The following is a 15242-nucleotide window of genomic DNA, read 5'->3' on the forward strand; positions in this document are numbered from 1 at the left end:
CGGATCGATCGAATTCTTTTAAAAACAATGAATAAAATTTAGTCTGTATTATCTCACAGAGTTTTTTTTATTTCACAGAAAAGAATATCATCAACTTTGATTAAATTAAACTATTTAAAAAAAAATCTATAATGTGTCCATAAATGTGTGGGTCGGCACTGCCGACCCTGCCCACCCTGACTAGCCGCCACTGCCTATTAACGCTGCCGCAACAGAAAAAGTACACCACTTTTCAGCACACTTCGGTGAACACAATAATAAACAGGACTGTATTATCGGTTGTTTCTCTTACTAGATAAGAATTAAAATAATTCAGTTGTTGACCTTTACCAAAAAAATAACAATAATATTTTTAATGTACCTATCCAACCACTGCAGACAAGAAAGGGGAGGAGACAAAAAAAATTGTATGTGCAAATGGATGAACAAATGAGCATATCCACAAGAAAATAATATATAAAAATAGTAATGGCAGATTTGTTAATAACATACGACTTACCGACTATACAGTATGTATTAATTGCCGGAAGAGAACAAGAATTATACAATCTGCTGACAATGTAGTGAGCGAGGGTTAAAATAGGGTCTTTAAATTAATGCAAAGAAAAAAAAGGAATAATTACGAAAAAGAATACTCCAGACATAAACATATTAGTAAATGACAATGACAGTACACTAAATTAACAAGTTGAAAAGTTTAAATTTCTAAGATGCTGGATACTTGAGACCTTAGGCTCAGAACATGAAGTAGAATGTAGAATAGAACACCCCAGAAACGCATTACTAAAAATGAAACAATTTTCACCAGATCTTGATCTAACTCTACAATATCGTATGATATTGTAGAGTTCTGTAGTTCTGTAGAGTATTGTAGAAATTAAATCCAGTGATGAGCGCACCGGCAAAATAGCGCAAAAGATGGAAAACACATTAAGTTTGTGAGATAAAAAGAAATGAAACTAGTGGAGGTGGAAGATTTAGCGATAAAAACCTAAAAATATACATTCTATTTATTGTTTCCCACCTTTAGACGTATCAGAGGAGTATGTCAACTAAAACTGTCACTGTGACAGTGGCAGTTGCTAAACTCGTCCGATACGTCTAAATATCTAAAGATGGGAAACAATAAATATAATATATATTTTTAGGTTTTTATCGCTAAATCTCCCACCTCCACTAGTTTCATTTCTTTTTATCTCATAAACTTAATGTTTTTTCCATCTTTTGCGCTATTTTGCCGGTTATTAGCGCGCTCATCACTGTATATACACGATACGTTACTACATGACATGGAAGCCTAGACAATGACAATAATTAGCTTGTTATTTCAGGTAAGTTAAAAAGGCAGATCTCGCTTCTTTGATGCGTCTGATGATTATGCTTTTAAGAGTGATTTAATAGGCTATTTATCTAGAAGTCTACTACGTATATGTAGATACAGGGTGTTTCATTGGGAAAGTAACATACGTTAACTGTAGAAAGAGGACACTTGGGCGGTCTCAAAAATACCATACTTAATGGGTCTTACTCCATTAATAACAAAGATACTGAGTGTTTATCTATTTTGCCATTTTCTTAATTGGTTCATAACTTTTTAACCACACTGTATATTTATTTTATATTTGGCACGCAAATATCGTTTAAGGTGTACAATAAATTAAATTATTTACAATTGCAAAAAATCCAGGTCCGGATTAAAAAAAATTGGGAAAATATTCCAACCCAAAAAAAAAACACCCTGTACATTAAATTTTTTTAAAATGGATTTTTCAGTTGAAAAGAGGATGAAAAACTAAATTTAGTGGTATACTTTGAATTTTTGGCAAAATGATTTTGCTGATCAAATTTTGAATTTAAATTCAGAAATTATGTGAATTTCGAGAGCCCTAAGTAGAAAAAAATTGAAATATAGCTTACAACTTGTCAATTAATTTATTTACAAATAAAAAAATCCAGGTCCGGATTAAAAAATATTGTATAAATATTCCGACCCAAAAACACCCTGTATAATAAATTTTTTTAAAATGGAGTTTGCACTTGAAAAGAGGCTGAAAAACTAAATTTAATGGTATACTTTGAATTTTCGGCAAAATGATTTTTCTTGTAAAATTTTGAATTTGAATTCTGAAATTATGTGAATTGCGAAGCTCAAAGTAAAAAAATTTAAATATGATTTAATTTTAATTAATACCATTATTTAATCTAAATTGGTAAAATATTAACATTTTGACACATAACAATAATTTTTGATGGTGGTAATTTTGAATAAGTACTTTAGTTTTGAATAGTTATGCTGCACATTTTCTCTGTTTTGTTATAATTTTTAGATACTTTGTTGATTAAAGTTATGTATTCTTTATCGACTCTTTATTATTTATTCATTATTTAAAGATGAATATTCGCCATAAACTATTTGTCACAGATAACAAAAAAAAACACTGAAATGTGTAACATTTTACCAATTTAGATTAAATAATGGTATTAACTAAAATTAAGTCACATTTTAATTTCTTCTACTTAGAGAAATTTTAATACAAAATTTTATCAGAAAAATAATTTTGCCGAAAATTCAAAGTATTCCATTAATTAAGTTTTTCATCCTATTTTCAAATGCAAAATCCATTTTAAAAAAATTTAATATACAGGGTGTTTTTTGGGGTCGGAACATTTTTACAATATTTTTTAATCCAGACCTGGATTTTTTATAATTGTAAATAAAATAATTGATTGGACACCTAAAAGAATATTCGCGTGTTAAATATAAAATAAATATGCAGTGCGGTTAACAAGTTGTAAGTTGTATTTAATTTTTTTTCTACTTAGAGCTCTCGCAATTCACATTATTTCAGAATTCAAATTCAAAATTTGATCAGAAAAATCATTTTGCCAAAAATTCAAAGTATACCACTAAATTTAGTTTTTCATCCTCTTTTCAACTAAAAAATCCATTTTAAAAAAATTTAATGTACAGGGTGTTGTTTTTGGGTCGGAACATTTTTCTAATATTTTTTAATCCGGACCTGGATTTTTTACATTTGTAAATAAATTAATTTATTGTACACCTTAAAGGATATTTGCGTGCCAAATATAAAATAAATATACGGTGTGGTTAAAAAGTCATGAACCAAATAAGAAAATGGCAAAATAGATAAAAACACCCAGTATCTTTGTTATTAATGGTGTAAGACCCATTATGTATGGTATTTTTGAGACCGCCTAAGTGTCCTCTTTCTACAGTTAACGTATGTTACTTTCCCAATGAAACACCCTGTATAACTCTGTACATTCTTAATTCTTATGTCTGGTGTCATCTACATGTATGTTTGTTGAAATTTGCTCTTAAAGTTTCTACGAAATATAGTAGAGGGTCCGATATAAAGTCAATTTGCACCGATCTGTTTAATGGATGAAAATGATTGGGTATGTAATTTAGCATGTTAACAATTACAAAAAACAAGGGTTGTTCGATCTATTGTCCTTTTCATGATTATTTTTCAGTGCGTAGCAAATGATAGGAAATAGGGTAAGTCCGTGCTAATACACATTTATGACATTTATTCTAACATGACATTTTAGTTAAATCTGACAGTTGTCACATTTTATTTTCAATTTGGAATAAAAACAAATCAAATGTGTTTCTTGCATTTATAAAATGGCATTTTCTTTGATTTGTATAGTCTTATAAATTATACAGATTATATTTGTAATATTATTATCTAATTAAAAAAAAATTTTTTATTATGGCGCCATCTATCGACAACTAGAATAACTAGAATAAATGTTATAGAAATGTCACCGACGAAATGTAATCACCGACGTGCCTTTTTTTCTGTCACATACAATTTAATGCGTTAGAAAGAAATCGAAAAACTGTGACGCACTGAAAGATGATCATGAGAAATACTTGTAATCTTGTTCTAACTATAATTAATTAATAATTAAAAAATGAAATTTTTTTATGAATTTAAAATCAGATTTTTTGGATCACTCTAAACAAAAAATGTCTTTTGTAATTTTTCTCTAAAGTTGATTGTTTTCAAGTTATAAACAATTTAAAACTGAAAAAAGAACAAAAGATGACGATTTTCAAGGTTCAAAAACATAAGTAAAAAATATCTTTTTTGTAATCATCAAGTATATAAATTCAAGTTCAAACCTTATTCTATCAGGTCTCGATAAGAATTTTAGCCCTGTTTTATTCTAAAACATATTTTTTTAGTTGTTAATGAGGAAGGTTCCTTATGGGGAGACGGGCATTAACACCTAAAAAACAATGTTTCATAATAAAATAAGTCCAACCGACTTATCAAGAACTGACAGAATAAGGCTTGAACTTGAATTTAGGTACTTTTAATTTTAGGTACTGCTAGTTTTGGAATCATTGATTTCGCATCTTATGACTTCTTTTGACAATATATTCGTTAGTACTATTATCATTCGCATTTTAGCTAACCTTGGCAAAGTTCTACTCAAAGCAAAGTACTATGCTATGAGTACCTACTAAAAAGGTAAGTTCATTTTTTGAGCGCATTTTGACTTAGTTACCCACAGTGTTCTGTTTGTCTATTGCTCTTTCTTTCTAAGATACCTTCCTTAACTTCTTCTATAAGTACATACAGTCAAATTCTCATCTTTGTCTACGCATGGCACTTCGTTTGTTCTGTGATCATTAACCCCTTCGCGCCGGATCGTCATACGGCCAGTCGCACCTATATACGCGTCCGCGGACGGCATCTGCGTATGCATCCGAAGATGTGTAGATGGGGTAATTTGATCGTTTGTTGTTTATATATCACGTCGGCGGACGCGTCTGCGAAATATCCGATTGTTGTCGGTTTTCCTAGCACAGATCAAAGGGTTTCGGTGCGAACGCCCGATGCCTCTCCACACATCTGACCTGTGACCACTACGGCGCATTAGTTTTCGCAGTTAATTCAAAGTACATTTTGCGTCAGCGTCACCCGACAATTAACACAGACTGAACGATTTACAGATGTGTACCTACAGATGTGTGGTCAGCTCGTGATGATGCATCGGTAGATGCAACCGCAGATGCGTCTGTGCGGACCGCGTCTGCGGATGCATCTGCCGATGTGTCGTCTCCTTGATTATTTCAAAACAAACACATCTGCCTTATGTAGTTTCCAATTTAACTAATTCCGAGACAACACTGCGTCTGGGTGGCCTGCCTTTTTGAGTCGGCGATACAAGGAGCCTTGTACTATGAAAACATTCGATTTTAAGATACATCCTGTTTCCCAGGGGCTCGGTCGAAATTAAGAACAATCTCTATACCTTTAACTTAACAATGTGTGATTTAAACTGTCTCGCTGTTCGGATTTATGTTTCCTAAAATCAATAAAGGCCTTTTGTCGCTACGTGACAGAATTGGAGCTTCTGTTTATTTCTGAAACGTAAATTTTTTCTTAAATTATTATTAATCTTTTTGCTTTTGAACCCGAAGGAAAGAGGAATCCTTATGCTTAGTCGGTTTTAGTCTCTCAGTCACTTATTAGCCACCCTGATGGGTAGACGCTCGCGTTTTTAGCTCTACTCAGAATGTATTCTCTCGAATGATTACATTCTTACTTCACGGCTCGCATTTTGTCATTATCATTACTCGGTTTTTCACGCGAATTAATTCTCTCACTCTTTATTAATTACATACTGGACTCTTAAATCGCGGTTCACTTTACTGTCAATTTTATGAACATAGCAAATGTATGTATGTTGTATGTTTTTTGTTGTAGTAAACCCAATCATAATTATATTGTATAGTACTTGTAAATAATAGTGATTGTGTTAAATAAAATAATTATCCCACACGTTTTTGAATCATTTCAACACCGATTTACACCTTGCTTCGACTCGACAAAGATCATCAGAGTCTAATTAAGTATATCAACCACTATAGAAGCTGGCTCCCCTCTTGTGTGAAGGACAAGAGATATTCACCAGGTCCATTTACCCACTGGTGTAGCGTCCTGCACACTAATCTTTCCTAGCTATTTATATTATGGTGTCACGTGTTTTTTTACCAATCGTCTTTCGATAATCCATTTTTGTGTATGATTTATTAACGTACTATAATACTTCTATGCTTAAGTTAACTGCATTTTTAGTGTGGATACAAGGTTTATTTACTCTGATTTATCTTCGTAATAAAAAATATCCACATTTAGATTTATGTATGACAAATACTTATATAAATATTGACAGTGTCTCTTACGTATTTATTATGTGTTTTAGATAAAGTATAAAATATTCACAATAGGTTACCTCAAAAGATATAGTGATAAAAATACTTTTATTTATTTATTAAGCGCAACATGCTTTGTAGGCCTAGGGCTGAAATGGCCTGATGGCAGGAGTAAGTTTAAAAATCGGGGAACAATCAAGAGAACTTAACGAGATGCGTAGAGAGCAGAAAGAATATAGAGATGAAATAAGAGAGCTACGCCAGGAGAATATAACATTAAGAGAAGAAAACACGAAACTAAAACAGGCAGTTTATCAAATACTTAGAAGAACGGCTTGAAAGTTTAGAAAATCAAAAAAGGCGGAAAAATATAATTATACAGAGTTTGAACATAGATACAAATGGCCCAGATATCCTAAAACACGCAATGAAAAATGTTATGCAGACAGAATTAGAAGTAGATGTACAAATAGAGAAGGCTCTGAAGTTAGGAGAAAAAGTTTGTTTGGTTGAGCTTGAAAAGGAAGAAGATAAAAGAAAAATCATGCGAAACAAAACCAAATTGAGAAATCGAGAAGAAGATCTAGTTTATATCAACGATGACCTATCAAAGAACGACAGAATTATACAGAAACGTGTCACACAAAAAGCGCAAGAACTAAGAAAGGAAGAGAGAAAAGTGAAAGTAGGGTATAAGAAAATATATGCCGATCATAAAATATGGCGCTGGGATGGAATGAACCACACGTTGGTGGTAGAGACCAAAGCAAAAATACTTTTACAATGGTTATATATTAAAAGTAAGTAGGCACTTCATTTAAAAATAACTGCAGGTAGCATTTGATGATGTGCAAAACTAATAACATGATAAGTATAAGTAGTTTTTTTCTGAAAGTAACCATCTGTCTGAAAGTAATCTGTCTTACTGCACCTAATTGACCTACTGACTCATTATTTAACTACTGGACAAGTAAAAATGTATATAAACATTTTTAATTTCTTTGCAACACGAAAATGCAGCAGCTGCATAATACTCTGGTTAAGAGGAAACAGTAGCGATCAACAGGTAGCGAAAACGCGTTCCAAGATTACGGCTGTAATTTTGAATATTTTTTCGAGATATTTGGCACACGTATTCGTAATATAATTAAGAATGGCGGTACAGAGCCCAATTTGAAAAATATATTAATATGTGGAAATTACTCTGTAATTAAATACAATATTAAAAAAACGAGCCTGTACCGCCATTAAGAAGAACAAAAAAATACAGTTTCTTCAAATAAACTTTTTTATCCGATGTCTAGATTTTGTGTAATTTTGGAACTACTAAAATTTTTTATTTCATTAGTAGTTCCAAAATGACACAAAATCTGTACATGCTAAATCTGTGCTAAGTAAGGTATTTAAATGCCAGTCTATGTATATGTATGTTTTTTTCTATTTGGCAATAAGAAGAAAACCAAAGGTATAATATAATGATCTTCTTTTAGATCATGGATGGAGAACATTTGTATAAAAAACTTTGAGCAATATTCAAAAGTTCAATTGCTGTTGTAATAAAACAATAATTTGGTTTTTGTATGTCGTTTACCATTAGAAAATCCTCCTTTTTGTTGGTATTCACTGGAAATGTTTTAATGTTCATGAGTTTCTTCCATACTTTTTGGCAATTTAGGCAACAAGGCAATTTAGGCAAATTTAGGAACAAGATCGTCGGGCGTTATACATATATTTCTGGCCAATTCCACATCTTTGGTAGCCAAGGTACTAATATTGCCATTTCGTAATTCCTCATGCAAAATTTTCATATCCTCCATTTTCATAGGTCGTTCACTGATATCTTCTACGGTCTTTCACTTCAAGGAGTTACTAACATTTGACGATTGAGTACATCTTCGTTTAATTAACTATGATTGTGGTCATCCATAATTTCCATCACTACGTTGTCCCCTTGGGTTTTTAAAAATGCTTTACATTTTTCTTTCGTCTGCGCACAACAAATCCAACGCTTGCCGTCATTTTTTAAATAATTTTGAAAACAATGTTTGAAGCCATTCAACATAATCAATTATTGTTTTTCTTTTTCACTAAGAACGATTTTCATTGGCAATCAACTTAACACTGTATCGTATACAGATAGATCGCACTCTATACTAAATATTTTGTGGTATACATATTACTTTTTATTTGATTACCATAAATGCATAACCAATAAAATACTTACAAATTAAAAAGCTATTAAAAGGTGATTAGAAGGATTACGATGCCCGGGACTCAATTCGACCATCTAAATATTTTGACCCTTCTTAATTCAGGTATACGGGACTCAATTTACCTATGCCCGTTGTACAGTAGATAAATTATTACAATCACTGAATACATAGTTAGTGAAAAAATTATCATATTAATCAACTGAATTAATAATTTAAGCAATTATACAAGTAACAGTTAACCAAGAACATTCAAAAGCCATCTTGTCAAGTAAAGTTTACATATCCATACCAGTGAGAATTTTACTACACGTAATTTGCCGTGTAAAGACAGAAAAAGTAGGGATAGCCGTAAAATATTTGCGAATTATGTACCGATGGCCTTAAAGATGACTACGTGTTCTCCGTATTATTTTATGGCTTGGACACGCTTGGATATTAAAGATCGATGTTTCGGACAGAGTAAAAACCTTCGAGTTATGGGCTTACAGAAGGATATTAAGAATAAGTTGGGTGGATAGAGCCACGAATGTCGAGATGTTGAGAATAATGGGTAAAGAAAGAGGGATTTTAAATATAATTAAATTTAAAAAACTACGATATCTGGGACATTTCATATGAGCGTTACAACTTGTTGCAATTAATAACACAGGCCTACAGAAAAAAAAATTTGTTTTGGTGCCGTGAATCTTTAAGCTGATTTTTACTATATTAGTAGAGATAAATGGAAATATGCATTCCGTTTTTTGTATCAGCTCTAGTTTTATGGATATGTCACATTCCGAAATTAGTAGTTTTAATATTAGAGATAATGAAGAATATGCTATTCAAAGGAATATACATTGTTAATTAAACTTCTTCCTCGGTATATTTGTTATTCTCACTGTATTCTGCCTTATTTATGCAAGAAATGATACTTTAATGTCGTTACATTACTATTTTATAAGGAAATAAAACAGCTTGAAAAGTATTTTTAAACTTTTAAAACTCCTCCGTATTAAGCTAGGCCTAATGAAGCAATTCGTTAAGGCACTTGATTCTAATGCTTTGCCTACATAGGAAGGAAGCTGCCCCAGTTAAGTACGGAAAAACTCAAAGCTGGAATCTTCGATATACCACAGATCTGACTTCTTACAAAGGATCTGGCTTTTGTGGGGTCAATTAATGCGGTAGAGAAAAAAGCTTGGCTTTCATTTGTGGGCATTATGAAAAATTTTCTGGGAAATCTCAAAAGTAAAACTATGCTAAGCTGGTAAACCGTTTGCTGAATAACTTCCAATCTCTTGGATGTAATATGAGCATCAAAGTCCAATATCTTCACAGCCACCTGGACCGTTTCCCTGAAAACTTAAGTGACACAAGTGAGAAACAAGATGAGAGATTTCACCAAGACATAAAACCATGGAGGACCAAGGAAGATGTGACACCCATATGATGGCAGATTTTTGAAAAGAGACTGTTTAAAAGTTCATTCCAGGAAATCACACAAGCGAAGTTTTCGTTACGTCAAGTTTTTTTCTATTTTGTTAGTTTTTTTCTCAAAACTAATTGTATATCTGTTTTATTGTACAAAGAGTTTTATTGTAGGTATCTAGTTAAATGGCTTAAAATATACGTATTTTCTAATTGTGTGATTTTTATTTCAATTTAGTATATCAGCATATTCGTATTTTATTGCATAAGAGCTGGTATGGCCTACGTTATCTTGAAAACTAGAGCTGATTTGGCAAAACTAAAGCCATATTCGGAATCAGCACCCCAAATATACCTAAAATCAGCTCTAAACACTTTGGCACCAAAAACACTGTAGGCCTGTGTAATACAAGGAAAATGGAGGGTAGAAAGAGTCGTGGAAGAAGACGCATCTCCTGGTTAAACAAATCGAGAGCTTGGTTTAACTACACTTATGCTCAGGGGTGGGCAAATACATTTAAGCGCCGGCCAAAATGAAATTTTCAAAATGTCTCCCGGGCCGGAGGTTTTTCTCTGTCCAAGAAATTTTTTTGACAAAAATACTATAAGTATCATTTTAAAGCATTTGGAGAAAGACATGTGACTGTTAATAATAATAAATTGTCTTTCTGGTGTTAGGGCAGTCAATGAGAGCAATAACAGGTTATTACCTTCGAATTCTATCCTACTGCATGGATTTTAATGAAATTTTAGGAATAGCCTGAAAATATCTCCTTATTCAAAGTCTACCCTATGCCGATGTGTGCTTTTGTCTTGGGGGCGGTTCCCACCCCTTCTCGTGGGTGGAAAATTTTTTGGTTAAACAACTACGGAAGTTGCTAGAGAACCTAATTCTAAGCAAAAACTGTTCTATGATATTTTTTCGAAAACTCAATACTTTTTGAATTATTCGTGGTTGAAAATTGGCTATTTTCATTGAAATATAACACCTTTTCAAACGGTTTTTTGCGAATTCTTTAAAACAATGCATCTAACTAAAAAAATTATATAAAACATTTTTGTAGCCCATAAAAAATCAAAGAGATTTGTTCCTTCTTCAATCTTCTAGTTATAACACAAAAAGAGATATAGTAGGTAAAAAGAGTTTGTTTTTTTGGTGCATGCTCAAATCAGTGTATTCAACTTGAAATAACAGAGAAACGGTCGATTTTAGGTGTATAATGGTACCAATACCTTTTATTGTGATTGAAAAGTCCTTGGAAATATGCAATATTAAATGTCGATTACATTCAAACTAAGCGAGATATGCTGCAAAAAATTGATGACTAACGAATTTTAAGAAAAAAATTGAGAATGTATTTAACCCCTCATCCACAAGAATTTAAATGCATCGTTTTCCTTCTACAATACATTTTACTAGTGTTATTTTTATGTTCAAAAAGTTGAGCGGGTTTAAAATGAATGGTTTTTGAAAAAAAAAATAAGATCAAATTATGGAGCGCATATTTAATTTTTTTTAAAAATCTTCCTTTTTCTCCATGTAACTTGAAAATGATAAGAGATACTGTTATAAAAAATAAAATCAATATGTTTATCTAGAAGAAACCTACATTTTTGTATGGCATCTTTTTTTTGACATCTCTTATCATTTTCGAGTTACATGGAGAAATAGGAAGATTTTTAAGAAAATTTAAAAATGCGTTCAATAATTTGATCTTATTTTTTTCAAAAACCATTCATTTTAAACCCGCCCAACCTTTTGAACATAAAAAGAACACTATAGTAAAATGTATTGTAGAAGGAAAACGATGCATTTAAATTCTTGTGGATGAGGGGTTAAATATACTTCTCATTTTTTTCTTAAAATACGTTAGTCATCAAATTTTTTACAGTTTATCTCGCATAGTTTGAATGTAATCGACATTTAATATTGCTTAATTTATAGGTCTTTTCAAGCACAATAAAAGTTATTGGTAGCATTATACACCTAAAATCGACCGTTTCTCTGTTATTTCAAGTTAAATACACTGATTTGAGCATGCACCAAGAAAACAAGTTTTTTTCACTTACCATATCTCTTTTTGTGTTATAACTAGAAGATTCATAAAGGAAAGAATCTCTTTGTAATTTTATAAGCTACAAAAATGTTTTATATAGTGTTTTTAGTTAGATGCATAGTTTTTAAGGTATTCGCAAAAAACGTTTGAAAAGGTGTTATGTTTCAATGAAAATGGCCAATTTTTAACCAGGAATAACTCAAAAAGTATTGAGTTTTCGAAAAAAAATTACAGAGTAGTTTTTGCTTAGTATTAGGTTCTCTAGCAACTTCCGTAGTTATTTAAGCAAAAAATTTTCCACCCCCGAAAAGGGGTGGGAACCGCCCCCAAGACAAAAGCACACATCGGCATAGGGTAGACTTTGTTTCTTGGGCTATTCCCTACTTACTGTGAAAATATCACGTAAATCTATATACTAGGACGGAATTCGGAGCCACATACCCTCATTGACTGCCCTATGTGTACATGTGAACAATTTGTTTCCAGTAAAATTACGAAATTTTTAATATGGTCCATTATATTAAGCCATAACAAGGATCCATATAAAAAATGAACTTCAGAAATTCGATTAAGAATAGAGTAATCAAGAGCAGCCTTTTTGAAGATAAGGAAATTTCTGAGTAACCAAAGATTCAATCTGCAAATCCAATATCGGATGGTAAAATGTTATGTCAAGTCAACCATCATAGACGAAATTCAAAGGAGACAACTGATCTGGTATGGTCATGTACGACGTCAATGGACGACGACAGGCTGCCAAAACAAATTTTAAAATCGACGCCAAGGGAAAGAAGGAAGAGATGAACTCCGAAACAATCCTGGCTAGGCAGCATTCAGAAGGCAATGTCGGAAAGGAACCTTCGCTCTGACGAATGCAACGACGGACGAAGCTGGAAACTGGCAACCGGAAGACGGAGAATGCTATAAAAAACCGGGATAATAATAAACATGTTATGTCCACTCTCTTCTTCTTTATTGGATTGTTAATGCTGACTTAATGAAAAAGCTGCAAGCTTTTGAGATGTGCCTTTTTAGGGGAATTATGAAAATACCATGGACCGATCATATTACGAACTAAGTGGTGTTGCACAGAATGGAAGGGGAACAGAGAGCTTTTGACCATCGTTAAAAGGAGAAAGACATAATTTGAAATTAAAAATCACACTAAATTTTTTCTTTTTTTTTTTCACTTCTGTGATTAACATTATAGAAGTTTTCAGGGACATTAGCCCTCGGTAATAATGTAATATTTAATTCTGTGTTTAAATTTTTCAAAAATACTTATTAGTTTTCTCAGGATTCGAAAAAAAAAATGAATGCATTACGCTTTAAAAACAATTGCTTGCGAGATTTTTCAATGGGCCGGATAAAGTAAGCAAAAGGGCCGGATCCGGCCCGCGGGCCGGCTTTTGCCCACCCCTGCATGCTGATCTCTTAGAGCAGCGGTATCGAAAGTGCCAATTTCCATAATGGTTGTCGACCTCCTTAGAAGAGATGGCACATAGAGAAAAGTGACACGATCCACCTTCAAAGAAAAAAATCATCAATGAGCCCTGGTTTGTCCATATTTCAACGTAGGCCTCCTCCCAAAAACAAAATAAGAAACTCATATCCAAATAATCAAAGTACCTTTCTATGGGACCTAACAAAACTAATAATTTAAAGTGAATATCAAATATCACTATTGACACTTAACACTTAATTAACTCAATATTAACTCAATATTAACACTTAACAGGAGTAGAGGAAAAAGAGAAATATAATGCAGGACCAGGACCACTATAATCAAGGCGGTGGACCAGCGACCTTCAAAAAATCACGAGTGTGGTACATTATTTTATTATACAAAATCGGGGAAAGTGGAAATCATTTGACGATATCTCTTGTAACCATTATAAAATTATAATTATAACCATTAGATTATAACCATTTATAAAATTTGTTATAATATACATCACATAAACCAAAGATTAAATTATCTAAATACTGTTTTTTATTGTTAATTAAAAATTGGCATTTTACACAAACAAGAGATTAAATTATCTAAATTTTATTTTGATTGTTAATTAAAAAATTGGCATTTTTCATCTGATATGTCTATTTATGAAAGGCGTACTTGATTTTTTTGCAGTATCACACCAGGCTAACGTGATTAGGTACTAAGTAAATATGTAAACTTATTAATTAGCTAGATACTTACCTACCTCAAAATTCAAAATATCACTTTTAGTACACAATTATTGCAGTTTGTATTTCTAGTTTAACCGGCAAAAACTAGGGTATATCTATAATCTTTAACATTATCTAACATTTAAGTAAATTTTATTAATTGGATTTCAATATAACGTTCCGCTAATATTAATTTTTTATTTATTTAATAAATGAAATTAATATTTTAGTAAAGAAAACTACATATATCCAGACAAATCACATAGAAATGCACAATTTTTAATTAATGTTCCTAGTCTACTTACCTAATTTTGATGTCGGTTAAATTGGGCTTTGTCGCACTGATTGTAAATTTAAAGCATGTGATCAGGATTTTTATAACATTCTGAATAAATTTAATCAGAATGTAGGCAGCGATGCAATGTTGTTTGACCTTCCTGAAATATTCCCCAGTTCTTGTACATCGGATTGAAAGTTCAGAAGATAGGCAACGTACATTACAGATCGGTAAAAAATTTCTGTGGAATACATCTTTAGTGTAGGCAACACATAATACAAGTATACTAAAACATTCCACTAAAAGCGAGACATTTTAATTAATTAATTTGTATGTTTTTTGGTGACTAAAAATATCGATTTTAAACTGAAATAAAATAAATAAAAGTAAATTGCTTTAAAGTGGTCAAGTAAAAGGTAAAATGATATTCAGTCAATAAACGTTGTTGACACCATAGAACTGCAATATTACTGAATACTCTCTTGAAATATCAATGAAATATCGAATCAAATGAGCAATCTTACCAAAAGTCTATCTACCATACCAACGAAAAAAGAGAATCATCTCATCTCTCTAATAATTAATGATTCTTTTGAGAAAGGTAAATTTCCAGAGTGCCCAAAGACAGCGATCATTATTCCTCTTCAAAAGGTTGGTGAAAAATCTACTGCCTGTAATTATAGACCTATTGCATTACTACCGGTAATCTTCAAAATTATTGAGAGACTCATAAAAGCCCCACTTATGTCCTTTCTCGTTGAAAACAACATTTTATCACAAGATCAGTTCGGCTTTTTAAATAATAAATGTACCACTACCGATGCCATGTTTTCTGTAGTACATGAGGTTTATCAAGCATTAAACAATAATCTGCACACTGCCACTGTTTTTTGTGATTATGCCAAAGCTTTTGATTG

At 31.9% G+C, this 15242-nt stretch overlaps 1 protein-coding gene across 2 annotated transcripts in view; it reads right to left on the bottom strand.

Annotated features, from left to right (window-relative positions):
- LOC126885717 (mitochondrial amidoxime-reducing component 1-like) overlaps positions 1-14519 on the bottom strand; it is a 66281-nt gene extending 51762 nt beyond the window's left edge. Inside the window, exon 1 of one of the 2 annotated variants that reach the window (XM_050652449.1) lies at positions 14354-14519. The gene's annotated coding sequence lies outside the window, so the exon portion shown is untranslated. Of the gene's footprint in view, positions 1-14079; positions 14310-14353 lie in introns of those variants that run through there. The other variant, XM_050652450.1, reaches the window with a different exon arrangement.
- Positions 14520-15242: the final 723 nt, after the last annotated feature.

This window comes from Diabrotica virgifera, chromosome 5 (assembly GCF_917563875.1).
Source record: "Diabrotica virgifera virgifera chromosome 5, PGI_DIABVI_V3a".
NCBI lineage: Eukaryota > Metazoa > Arthropoda > Insecta > Coleoptera > Chrysomelidae > Diabrotica > Diabrotica virgifera.